We start from the raw sequence: 12,823 nt of genomic DNA, 5'->3' as shown, positions 1-12,823 counted from the left end.
CCTGTTTCCCCACTGTACCTCTAAACTAATCTGAACATACTCAGCAATGACCTGTAAAGATAAGGAAGAGTTATCCTTTCGGGCCTTATGTTCAGTTCTTATTATTATTTAAATGGAATAAAAGTAAAAAATGTTACAGGCTGAGGGATCTGGAGGTTCAAAGTGATGTTGGTTCAAACACTAAAGGTTGATGCGCATGTATGTCAAGCAATTATGTAGAAACAAGGAAGTGCAGATCCTAGTTTCCAAAAAAAAAAGACACAAAGTGCTGGAGTAATGGAGTTTGGTCAGGTGGAGTTTGTAGTTTAGTTTAGTTAATTATTGTCACATGTACCGAGATGAGGTGAAAAGCTTTTTTTGCTGTGTACCATCCAGTCAGCAGAAAGACTATACATGATTACAATTAAGCTATCCCTAGAGTACAGATACTGAATAGAAGGAATAATGTTTTAGTGCAAGATAAAGTTCAGTAAAGTGCAATTAAAGATGTCCCAAGGGTCTCCAATGAGATAGATGGCAGCTCAGGACCACTCTCTAGTTGGTAATAGGATGTTGCCTAATAATAGCTGGGAAGAATTTGTCACTGAATCTGGAGTTATGCGTTTTCACATTTCTGTACCTCTTGCCTGCTGGGAGAGGGGAGGAGAGGGTGGCCAATGTGCGACTCATCCCTGATTATGCTGCTGGCCTTGCCGAGGCAGCGTGAGGTATAAAAGGAGTCGATGGAAGGAAGGTTAGCTTGTGTGATGGTCTGGGCTGCGTCCAGAATTTGCTGCGATTTCTTGTGATCTTACATGGGGCTGTTCCCAAACCATGCTGTAATGCATAAAGATGGCGTCATAGGTATATAGGGTGGTCAAAATGAGTTAATAGGAACTTGAGGGGCAACTTTGGATGGAAAGTATATGAGCAGCTGGAGGAAGTAGTTGAGGCAGGTACAATCGCATGGTTTAAGAAACATTTACTGTGTGGATAGGACCAGTTTAGAGGCATATGGACCAAGCACTGGCAGGTGAGACTAGTGGAATTGGGACATGTTGGCCGGTGCGGGCATGTTGGGTCTGTTTCCACACTGTATTGAAATGAATACTTTATTGTCACCTGTGACAAGTCACAGTGAAATTTGTTGCTTGCACACCCAAGGTATGTAAATAGTTGCCACATAAAGGGTGCTTATACAGTTACAAATTGCCCCCGTGCAAGGTTCCCCTTTGTTCCCCCTCCTCCCCTCCTCCATCACAGCGTCCCCGCACGCCAGTCCCTTTGACTCTCTTGACTCTACAACTGCATCTTGCACTCACTGAAAGTTGGTCCGATTGAAGTCGACACGACCTAATTCTTGGAGGAGGAACTTTGCTCGCAGCGACCATGACAGCGAATGCACAGTCAGCAAAAGCAAGATCCCCATCTGTCCCCATCACCCTGGAATGGGGCCCTGGATAAAACCAGCTCACCAGTAGTCACCATGTCGGAAGCAAGGAGCACATCTCTCTGCAAAGTCCTAATTTGCACTCCTGTTCAATGCGACTCATCTCATTGTCCAGTTATTCATAGTAACTGGGATAATTTAACATGAAAGTTAAATCGACTCTACGCATAAAATTACAATTAGTGTAACTGTCAATGGCCTCCATATCTTCCTCAGGATGTAGTTGCAAAGAAGCATCTGCTACATAATTACTGCAAAAATACAATTTGTCAAAACATAATCATTAATTATGCAAAGAAGAATTTACACAATGTTATGAGTTCTGTACAAAACGCGACCAATATTCCCGCAATAAGGGACAGAGCAGTGAATTGCTTAGGGGGGAAGGTGGCATGGGGGGGGGGTTGATACAAATTCCCCCAAATATTAATCTAATAGATCAGATCGAAGATCTACTATCGCATAGATTTAGTTTCGTTTCGTTTAGAGATACAGCGTGGAAAGGTACCCTTCGGCCCAACGAGTCTGTGCCGACCAACGATCCCCGCAAACACTCACACTATCCTACACACATTAGGGACAGCTTACAATTATACCAAAGCCAACCAACCAACAAACCTGTACGTCTTTGGAGTGTGGGAGGAAACCGGAGCACCCGGAGAAAACCCACGCAGGTCATGGGGAGAACGTACACTCTCCGTACAGACCAGTAGTCAGGATCGAACCCGGGTCTCTGGCGCTGTAAGGCAGCAACTCTACTGCTGTGCCACCATGCTGCCTCTATAATCTATAATCTATTAATTATAGATGTTAATCTACCTATATATAGGTTATATATGTATCTATATGCTTGTGGGCCTGTTCCACTTACGCGACTTTTTCGGCGACTGCCGGCACCCGTCATAGGTCGTTACAGGTCGCTGAAAATGTTCAACATGTTGAAAATCCAGCGGCGACCAGAACAAGGTACGACTCTTTGGGCAACTCCTCACGACCATACAGGCTTCACCCCGCGACATGTCGCCAGGGTATCGCCCGTATGGTCGTGATTAGTCCCCTCAGTCGCCCAAAGAGTCGTAGCAATTTACAAAGGTCTCTTAACCGGGTTCGATCCTGACTACGGGGATCTTCGGTTTCCTCCCACACTCTAAAGACGTACAGGTTTGTAGGTTATTTGGCTTGGTATTAATGCATGAATGTAAAATTGTCCCTAGTGTGTATAGGACAGTGTTAGTGTACGGGGATCGCTGGTCGGCGTGGATTCGGTTTGATTTCAGATATCCATACACACATCAACTCGTTCCATACACCCACCAACCTTTGTGTGAAAAGGTTACCCCTCAGGTTCCTATTAAATCATTCCCCCCACCTTCACCTTAAACCTATATTACTCGATTCCCCTACTCTGGGCAAGAGACTCCATCATCAAGTTTGCTGACGACACCACTATTGTGGGGCGTATCACTGATGGGGATGAGTCAGAGTACAGAAGAGAGATCGAGCAACTGTCCATATGGTGCCAGCGCAAAAACCTGGCCCTCAACACCAGCAAAACCAAGGAACTGATTGTGGACTTTGGAAGGAGTAGGAGGGGGACCCACAGCCCCATTTACATCAACGGGTCGATGGTTGAAAGGGTCAAGAACTTCAAATTCCTGGGCGTGCACATCTCTGAAGATCTTTCCTGGTCTGAGAACACTAACGCAATTATCAAAAAAGCTCATCAGCGCCTCTACTTCCTGAGAAGATTACGGAGAGTCGGATTGTCAAGGAAGACTCTCTCTAACTTCTACAGGTGCACAGTCGAGAGCATACTGACCGGTTGCATCGTGGCTTGGTTCGGCAATTTGAGCGCCCTGGAGAGGAAAAGACTACAAAAAGTAGTAAACACTGCCCCAGTCCATCATCGGCTCTGACCTTCCTTCCATCGAGGGGATTTATCGCAGTCGCTGCCTCAAAAAGGCTGGCAGTATCATCAAAGACCCTCACCATCCTGGCCACACACTCATCTCCCTGCTACCTTCAGGTAGAAGGTACAGGAGCCTGAAGACTGCAACAACCAGGTTCAGGAATAGCTACTTCCCCTCAGCCATCAGGCTATTAAACCTGGCTCGGACAAAACTCTGATTATTAACAACCACTTTCTGTTATTTGCACTTTACCAGTTTATTTATTCATGTGTGTATATATTTATATCATGGTATATGGACACATTTATCTGTTTTGTAGTAAATGCCTACTATTTTCTGTGTGCTTAAGCAAAGCAAGAATTTCATTGTCCTATACAGGGACACATGACAATAAACTCACTTGAACTTGAACTTGAACTTGAGACTCGGTGCATCTACCCGATCTATTCCTCTCATGAATTTGTAATATATCTATAAGATCACCCCTCATCAGGTTTTAATCTGCCCCCTAGTGGACATACCTGAAGCTGACAGGCTATATAAGGGCAGACAGACACAAAAGCTGGTGGAACTCAGCAGATCAGACAACATCTCTGGCAAAAAACGACAGGTTACATTTCGGGTTGGGACCCTCCTTCAGTCTGAAGAAAAGTCTCGACCCGAAACGTCACCTATTCCTTTTTTCTGACCCGCTGAGTTACTCCAGCCTCTTGTGTTTGTCTTCAGTTGATGTCAGCATCTGCAGTTACTCTCTATACATATATTTATATAAGGTGTTCACTTTTGGTCTCTATTATTGCACTCATAAAACCATAGAGATGTACAGCATGGAAACAGGCCCTTCGGCTCCCCATGTTCATGCCAACCAAGTTGCTGTACTGGGTTAGTTCTGTTTGTCTGCATTTGGCCTATAGACCTCTCAACCATTTCTATCATGTATTAGTTGTAGAAACAAAGAATTGCAGCTGCTGGATTACAAAAAAAGACGCAAAGTGCTGGAGTAACTCAGCAGGTCAGGCAGCATCCCTGGAAAACATGGATAGGCGATGTTTCCGGTCAGGATCCTTCTTCAGAGAATGCTTCCTGACGCGTTGAGTTACACCAGCACTTTGTGTCTTTTTTTGTAAGCCAGCATCTGCAGTTCCTTGATTCTGCATTGTGACCACTCCACTGCGAAATCTTCTCAAGGGGTGCCTACTCTGAAGAGGTTCTCCTTCTCTCTCACTGCTCCCCCTCTGTGATACCTGTAGCCTGCCACACCTGTAGCCTCCACCTATAACCTGCCACACTCTGTCCCTGGTCTTCCCCACTTCCAGCTTTCTTACACCCCCCCCCCCCCCCCCCCCCCCCCCCCCCCCGCTCCCCTCACAATCAGTCTGAAGAGGGGTCCCGACCAGAAACGTCATCTACCCACGTTCTCCAGGGATGCTGCCTGACCCACTCAGCTAGTCCAGTATTTCGTGCCTCTTTCAGTTTTAAAGTCACAGTTGCAGGAAACATGTTCCCGATGTTGGGGGAGTCCAGAACCAGGGGCCACAGTTTAAGAATAAGGGGTCAGCCATTTAGAACGGAGATGAGGAAAAACTTTTTCACACAGTTTCAGAATGTTTGCGAGTCTGTGGAATTCTCTGCCTCAGAGGGTGGTGGAGGCCGGTTCTCTGGATGCTTTCAAGAGAGAGTTAGATAGGGCTCTTAAAGATAGCGGAGTCAGGGGATATGGGGAGAAGGCAGGAACGGGGTACTGATTGTGGATGATCAGCCGCGATCACATTGAATGGTGGTGCTGGCACGAAGGGCCGAATGGCCTACTCCTGCACCTGTTGTCTATTGTTCTTTCAACTTTCACTGACAAGATCCCAAGTTAGGGAACCGTTGATCTCATCCTCCAGTCAGCGCCTATTGAGAAGCAAAGTTATAGTTTCAGATTTAGTTTTGGAGACACAGGATGGAAACAGGCCCATCGGCCCACCGAGTCCACGCCGTCTATCGATCTACCGAACACTAGTTCTATGTTACCCCAGTTCTGCATCGTACACACTGGAGGAATTTATCGAAGCCAATTAACCAGCAAACCTGGAGTGTGGGTGGAAACCGGAGCTCCTGGAGAAAACCCACACGGTCCACACAGACTACACCTGGAGTCAGGATCGAACCCAGGTCTCTGGCGCTGTGTGGCAGCAACTCTACCCCTGCACCACCGTGCCACACAGCATCAGCGACTACATGTGCCCATCAAGTGACAGCATTTAAGCCAAGAAGTGAGATACATGGCATTTATAATTGCATAATACTCAAGTAATGAATAGACACTGATTATGCAGCAATAGATTAATATAATTAATGAGGAACCTGAGGCAGCTGAATCAAGTATCTAATTTTCTTGTCTTGCGAGAGGAATCCTCTTGCACAAACCTTGACGAAAATCTTTACATCAGTTAATTTTTAATTCTGCTGCATTATTGATAGGGTAGTGTCCTTGTTAATATTATTTTTCTGGGCAGTTTTGGCAGCTCACATCATGGGTTGGGTGAGAAGTAACGAACATCCCCCGAGATTAAAACACTGCTATCCTGATCTTCACCTGAGGACAAAGAAAAATCTGCTACATTCCCGTACGGTTCCGCGATGCCCGCTGTCGCTTCCTGATGGGAAAACCAGGCAGGAGATCGGGAGGGTAAGCTTCCGTTGCAAGGCTCCGGCAGCACGGTGGCACAGCGGTAGAGCCGCTGCCTTAAGGGGCTGTCCCACTTGGGCGACCTAATCTGCAAGTTCTGGCGAGTTTGCCCTCGACTCATACTCGCAGCATGGTCGACACGAGGTCGTAGGAGGTCTTCGTAACTCTCCTTCATGCTCGAGAGTGGTCTCCGCGTACTCGAGGCCTCAGCTAGGTCGCGGCGTTTTTTTCAATATGTTAAAAAATGCCCGCGAGTAATGGAAAAAAAATCGATACTTTTTTTACTCGTAGGTTTAGTCGTAATAGGTTGGCATGTTAGTCGTAGGTAATCGAGGGTAGTCGAAGGTAGTCGTAGATAGTCTTCATCATAGTCGAAGGAGGTTTTCAACATGTAATTTTTTCAAACTCGCCAATTAGGTCGTCCAAGTGCGACAGGCCCTTTACAACGCCAGAGACCCGGGTTTGATCCATGACCACGGGTGCTGTCTATACGGAGTTTGTACGTTTTCCCCGTGACCTGCGTGATTTTTCTCCGAGATCTTCGGTTTCCTCCCACACTCCAAAAGACGCACAGGTTTGTAGGTTAATTGGCTTGGTATAAATGTAAAAACTGACCCTAGTATGTGTAGGGTAGTGTTATTGTGCAGGGACCGCTGGTCGGTGCGGACTCGATGGGCAGAAGGGCCTGTTGCTGCAATGTATCCTTAAACTAAACTAAACTATACTAAACACAGCCATGCAGTCAAAAACAACCCTCGTCCCTCCATTGAGACTGGGACCAGGCAAGACTGTACGTATTCTGTGCTGGAATATAGAACAGTTTAGCGCAAGGCCATCAGCACACGGCATATGTGCTGAAAATCTTGCCAAATTAAATGTATCCTAATCACTATCCATGTGAGGATTGCACTGCACAGTTTCACAGCTGGTAGAGTTGCAGCCTCACTGTGCCAGAGACCCGGGTTCGATCCTGACCTCAGGTGCTGTCTGCGTGGAGTTTGCATGTTCTCCCTGTGACCTTGTGGGTCTCTGACCCCCGGTTCCCCCCCAGACTCCAAGGCTTGCAGGTTAATTGGCCTCTGTATAAATTGCCCCTTAGTGTGTAGGGAGATGCTGAGATAATGTGGAACGAGTGTGCAAGGGTGATCGATGGCTAGCATACATTCGGTGGGTCGAAGGGCCTGTTTCCATGCTGTATCTCTAAAACAAAAGTAAAAATGGCTGCTGTTTTTCCTCTGCTCCGACAGGGTGTTGGTGTTAGTAATGCTTTATCATTGTCACATGTAATGAGCTGCTGTGGAAAAATCTTTTGTTTTGTGTACTATCATGGCAGATCACACTTACACACAGATAACTGCAAAAGGGAAAATGAACAAAGTGCAGAATACTGATTGTTTCAATGCAATTGGCAGCAAATATTCATCTCTGGGCTAATGGATTTAGATTCGTCAAGGTTGCTTGGACAACTGCTTTAGTTTTGCAGAGATATGGTGTGGAAACAGGCCCTTCGGCCCACCTGGTCCGCTCAGACCAGCAATCCCTGTACACTAGCACTATCCTACACACTAGGGACAATTTATCAAAGCCTGTTAATCTACAAACTTGTACGTCTTTGGAGTGTGTAAGGAAACCAGAGCACCCAGAGAAATCCCACGTGCTCGGTCACGGGGAGAACATACAAACTCCGTCCAGACAGCACCCGTCATCAGGATTGAACTCGGGACTCTGTCACTGTAAAGGGCACTATCCCACTTGGCCGTGATTCGCGCGCCATTTACACGACCTGCTAGCGTGTGGGTAGCGTGTGGGTAGCGCGGGACGGGCGCATGGAGTGGCGTGGAGGAGTGTGGACTTCGTCCAGCATGAAGTCTTCGCGCGCCACCGGCCTGTCACGTAACTGACGGCCAAAGTGGGACAGGCCCAAGACCCTGGCCCGACGCAACGTCTCACCTCCAACAGCAGCAGAAGCAGGCAAACGATCGCCAAACTCGGCCTGGGGCTCACGACCGTTGCGGATCTGGATCCGCCCCCACTCCTACTCCCAGAGCGGGGCCAAGAAAATTGGAGATAGACACAAAATGCAGGAGTAACTCAGCGGGACCGGCAGCATCTCTGGAGAGAAGGAATGTGTGACGTTTCGGGTCGAGGACCTTCTTCAGACTGAAGAAGAGTCTCGACCCGAAACCGAAAAGACAAAAGTGCTGGAGAAACTCAGCGGGTGCGGCAGCATCTATGGAGCGAAGGAAATAGGCAACGTCTGGCTGGTTAGATCGCAACAAAAGCTTTTCACTGTACCTCGGTACACGTGACAATAAACTAAGCTAAAACTAACCCTAACTAACTACCCAACCATACAACCAAATATTTTCTTGTGCGTTCAGGGGGGGTTTAGGCTCTGTTAGCTGCTGGGAATATAAAAGTTTAGGAAAATCAGAAGAAAATTCAAAATGAAAAGAGGAGCAGTATCCAGGGAATATCAATGACCAGATTTTAAATTAATTAGGCTGCGCAACGGTGCGCAGATTCCCACACATCTGTCCATTTGGTGCAATGATGCACAACTGCCCGAACATCTGCTTGGTATGTGGCATGGTTCGCAGCTCCCAGCACATCTGCCCAGTGTGTGCAATGGTCCGCACTCTCACCGGCACATCTGTCCAGGACTTGCAATGGTCTGACTGCTGCCCAGCACATCAGTCCAGTCATTGCTATGGTCTTCATTTTGACCCTGCACATCTGTCCAGTCCACTGTTGTAGGGAGGAACTGCAGATGCTGGTTTGAACTGGAGATAGACAGAAAATGCTGGAGTACTTCAGCGGGACAAGCAGCATCACTGGATAGAAAGAATGGGTGTCATTTCGGGTCGAGACCCTTCTTCAGACTGAGTTAGGGAGAGGGAGATACAGAGATAAGGAAGTGTAAGGTGTAAAAATGAGACAAAGGGGAAGGAGTTCAAGGGAAATGTAGAATAGATCATTGTTAGCCAGGAACAACAAAGCAAACAGAGATAAAATGTAAACGAGGACAGTCAGACTAGTCGGGGAACTGGGAAGGGGAGAGGGAGAGGGGGAGGAATGCAGAGAGAGGGAAGGCAAGGGTTACTTGAAGTTAGAGAAGTCTATATTCAAACCGCTGGAGTGTAAGCTGCCCAAGTAAAGGATGAGGTGCTGTGTCTCCACTTTACGCTGGGCCTCACCTGACAATGGAGGAGGCCCAGGACAGAAAGGTCAGTGTGGGAATGGGAGGGGCAGTTAAAGTAGGTAGCAACTGGGAGATCAGGTAAGTTTAGGCGCGGATGTTCAGCGAAATGATCGGCGAGCCTGCGCTGATATTTGTAATGGTCTACATTTTCCCCAGCACATCTGTCCATGTTCAATTCCAAAGTTGTTCTAAACATTAGAGTCATAACTTGGCAACAAAGGCCTGTTGTGCATGAGCGTTTAAAGGACAATTCTGAATTTGTTTATAAAAACTCTCCCGATTTAATTACTAAAATATATTTAAATCCCCCTTCATCTGTTGCAGGATGTGAACTTAAGATCATAAGCGAAAGTAGAACTAGGCCATTCGGTCCATCAAGTCTACTCCGCCATTCAATCATGGCTGATCTATCTCTCCCTCCTAACCCCATCCTCTGGCAGCTTGTTCCATACACCCACCGCCCTTTATGTGAAAAAACTACCCCTCAGATCCTATTAAATCTTTTCCCTGCACCTTCACCTGGGCAAGAGACTGTCCATCTACCCAATCTATTGCTCTCATTATTTTTGTCTGAGCGCTCCAGATATCAGCCACTCTGTGCAGAATCTAACCTCTCATACCATCTTTTGAAAATCCTACCTCTAGCCTTAAACCTATGCCCTTCTGTTTTTTATATCTCTCCTCTGAGATGAAGATTCTGATGATCCATCTAGCCTTGCGTCCCATAAGTATATATACTGTACCTCCCTCATGTTACCCCCTATACTCCATGAAAAAAACTTAGCTCAGCCTCTCGAATCTTCCCGTAACTAACGTCCACCAATCTGGGCAACATCCTGGTAAATCTCCTCTGCACTCTCTCCAGCGCAGTCCCATCCCTCCAAGTTCTCCCACTAGACTTACTGACTCTGCCTACATTCTGTTTTTGTCTCACCCCCCCTCCCTTTACATCAGGCTGAAGAAGGGTCTCGACCCGAAACGTCGCCCATTCCTTCTCTCCAGAGATTGCTGCCTCACCCGCTGAGTTACTCCAGCATTTTGTGTCTACCTTCGATTTAAACCAGCATCTGCAGTTCTTTCTTATGCAGTCACATCTTCCCTGCAATGTGACTACCTGAACTGCACACAATACTCCAAGTGCCGACCAAGCAATGTTATTGTAAAGTTGCAACACAATGCCTCAGCTTTATATTTTGCATATTGTATGCCTTCCTTACTGTCCAATCTACCTGCATTGCCATTTTCAATAAAACAGAGGTTCACCTGCATCTCCTCCAACCTCATCTATTGCATCCGCTGCTCTAGATGTCAGCTGATCTACATCGGTGAGACCAAGCGGAGGCTTGGCGATCGTTTCGCCGAACACCTCAGCTCGGTCCGCATTAACCAAGCTGACCTCCCGGTGGCTCAGCACTTCAACTCCCCCTCCCATTCCCCATCCGACCTCTCTGTCCTGGGTCTCCTCCATGGCCAGAGTGAGCAACACTGGAAATTGGAGGAACAGCACCTCATATTCCGCTTGGGGAGTCTGCATCCTGCGGTCATGAACATTGAATTCTCCCAGTTTTGTTAGCCCTTGCTGTCTCCTCCCCTTCCCCAGCCCTCGGGCTCCTCCTCCTCCTTTTTCCTTTTCCTTTTCCTCCCCGCCAACCCCCATCAGTCTGAAGAAGGGTTTCGGCCTGAAACGTTGCCTATTTCCTTCGCTCCATAGATGCTGCTACACCCGCTGAGTTTCTCCAGCATTTTAGTGTACCTTCAATAAAACACTCATGACTTGACTTGACCCGAAACGCCATCCATTCCTTCTCGCCAGAGATGCTGCCTGGCCTGCTGAGCCACCCAAGTATTTGTGTCTACCACCCACCACTATCCGCTGCCCCTAACTCCAGGCCAATTGTCCCATCCATACAAGCTCAACAGTCCCACCTCTTGCAAATGAACCAAGGTTAAAATTCCAAGTCGTCTGAATGAAATACCATGTTCACTGCAGCAAGAAGCATTATATCAACTGTTTATTAGCGGTGCCTGCAATTTTGTGAATTATCCTCATGCCCCACAGAGCCTTTGGGAATCATAGATGTATAATTAATAGATTTTTTTTTCTTTTCACGCTAGTTTAATTTAACAGCTGAGTATGCAGCTACTGAAGACAGCGGAGTGTGGAGTGTGATACCCTGATCATCTTCGGGAATGGAGTGATAGCCCTGTCCCACGGTACGAGTTCATTCCAAGAGCTCTCCCGAGTTTAAAAAAAATCAAACTCGTGGTAAGCACGGAGAATGAACGTAGCAGGTACGTCGGAGCTCGGGGACGTCTCTTAACGCTAACCGCAGGTACTCGGGAAGACTCGCTAACGGCAGGTAAGCACGGGAAGACTCGTGAAGATTTTTCAACATGATGAAAAATGTCCACGTGAGCCCCGAGTACCGACGAGTGGCCATTACCGTAAATCACCGAATCAGGGTAAACTCGGGAGAGCTCTTCGAAAGAACTCGTACCGTGGGACAGGGCTTTAAGGGAATGATAGGTAACTTATTTGGGAGTGGGAAAGTTGGCAACCATATTTCAGATGGATGATACTAACTGTCCAAAAATGCTTTCTCAAGCAAATCTATCTTGCAAGCTTCTGTAATAAGTGAGCTATTGTACAAGATGTGGAGGAGCCCATTAATATCTGCACATCCAGATATGACGTCAAGTAAAATGATTGATTCTGCAATGATGAACTGCTGACTCAGCAAAACAGCACAAATCCATCCAAATATATACTTTCAGAAATATACTTGACACCAGAGGGAAGAATATTGTCTGCCGATGATATAAATTACCTCTTCCTCATGGGCAGAGGAGAGCTTTAAGGACAGCACAGTTGCCAGACTTGCTGCCTTCACAGTACCAGAGACCAACTCCCAGTTCAATGTGTATGAAGGAACCGCAGATTCTGGTTTAAACCAAAGATAGATTAAAAAAAGCTGGAGCAACTCAGCGGGCCAGGCAGCATCTCCGTGGAGAAGGAATGGGTGACTTTTCGGGATCGAGATCCGTATAGACAGCATCCGTAGTCAGGATCGAACCTGGGTCTCTACCGCTCCACCACCGTGTCACCCAAACTTCCTCAACTGGATTCTCATTTTCTTTTTTTTCCCTTTTTTTCTTTTTTTCTTTTTTTCTTAGAAGCATTGTACATACATCTTAATCATGATATGCTACATAATACATTTTGTGTACAACTTCTCTTATTTTTTTAAAGCTTTAAACTATAATAAAAAGAGGAAGAATGAGAATTGTAGTGAAGTGTAGTCCGCAGTAATTGGTGTGAAATGAATGGTGAATGGTGCTTGAAAATGTGGAAAAACAAAGAAAGAAGAAAATAAAAAAAGGCTCCAACGAGAAGAGGGCCTTAAGAAGGGAAAGGAAGTAAGTAAAGAATCCAAAGAAGCTAAACAAAAAAGAAAGGGAATGTGCCTAATTCATAACTATTTGCACCCATCACCTAGTTCTAAAACAATAACTTTCCAGATTCTCATTTTCAAGTAAATATGTAACTGCTTATTTCTTCTTCCCAATGCATTCCACTTCTTCCTGACAATTTTTCTTGCCAATTAAAT

The 12,823-nt window shown here is 46.5% G+C and overlaps 1 protein-coding gene across 3 annotated transcripts in view; it reads right to left on the bottom strand.

The window, feature by feature from the left end:
• unc5d (unc-5 netrin receptor D) overlaps window positions 1-12,823 on the bottom strand; it is a 362,879-nt gene that overhangs the window by 98,894 nt on the left and 251,162 nt on the right. The gene's annotated exons all lie outside the window — the stretch shown is intronic.

This window comes from Amblyraja radiata, chromosome 39, assembly GCF_010909765.2.
Source record: "Amblyraja radiata isolate CabotCenter1 chromosome 39, sAmbRad1.1.pri, whole genome shotgun sequence".
Lineage (NCBI taxonomy): Eukaryota > Metazoa > Chordata > Chondrichthyes > Rajiformes > Rajidae > Amblyraja > Amblyraja radiata.
Note: the sequence above shows the minus strand (reverse complement) of the source record. Positions and strands in the feature narration are given on the sequence as shown.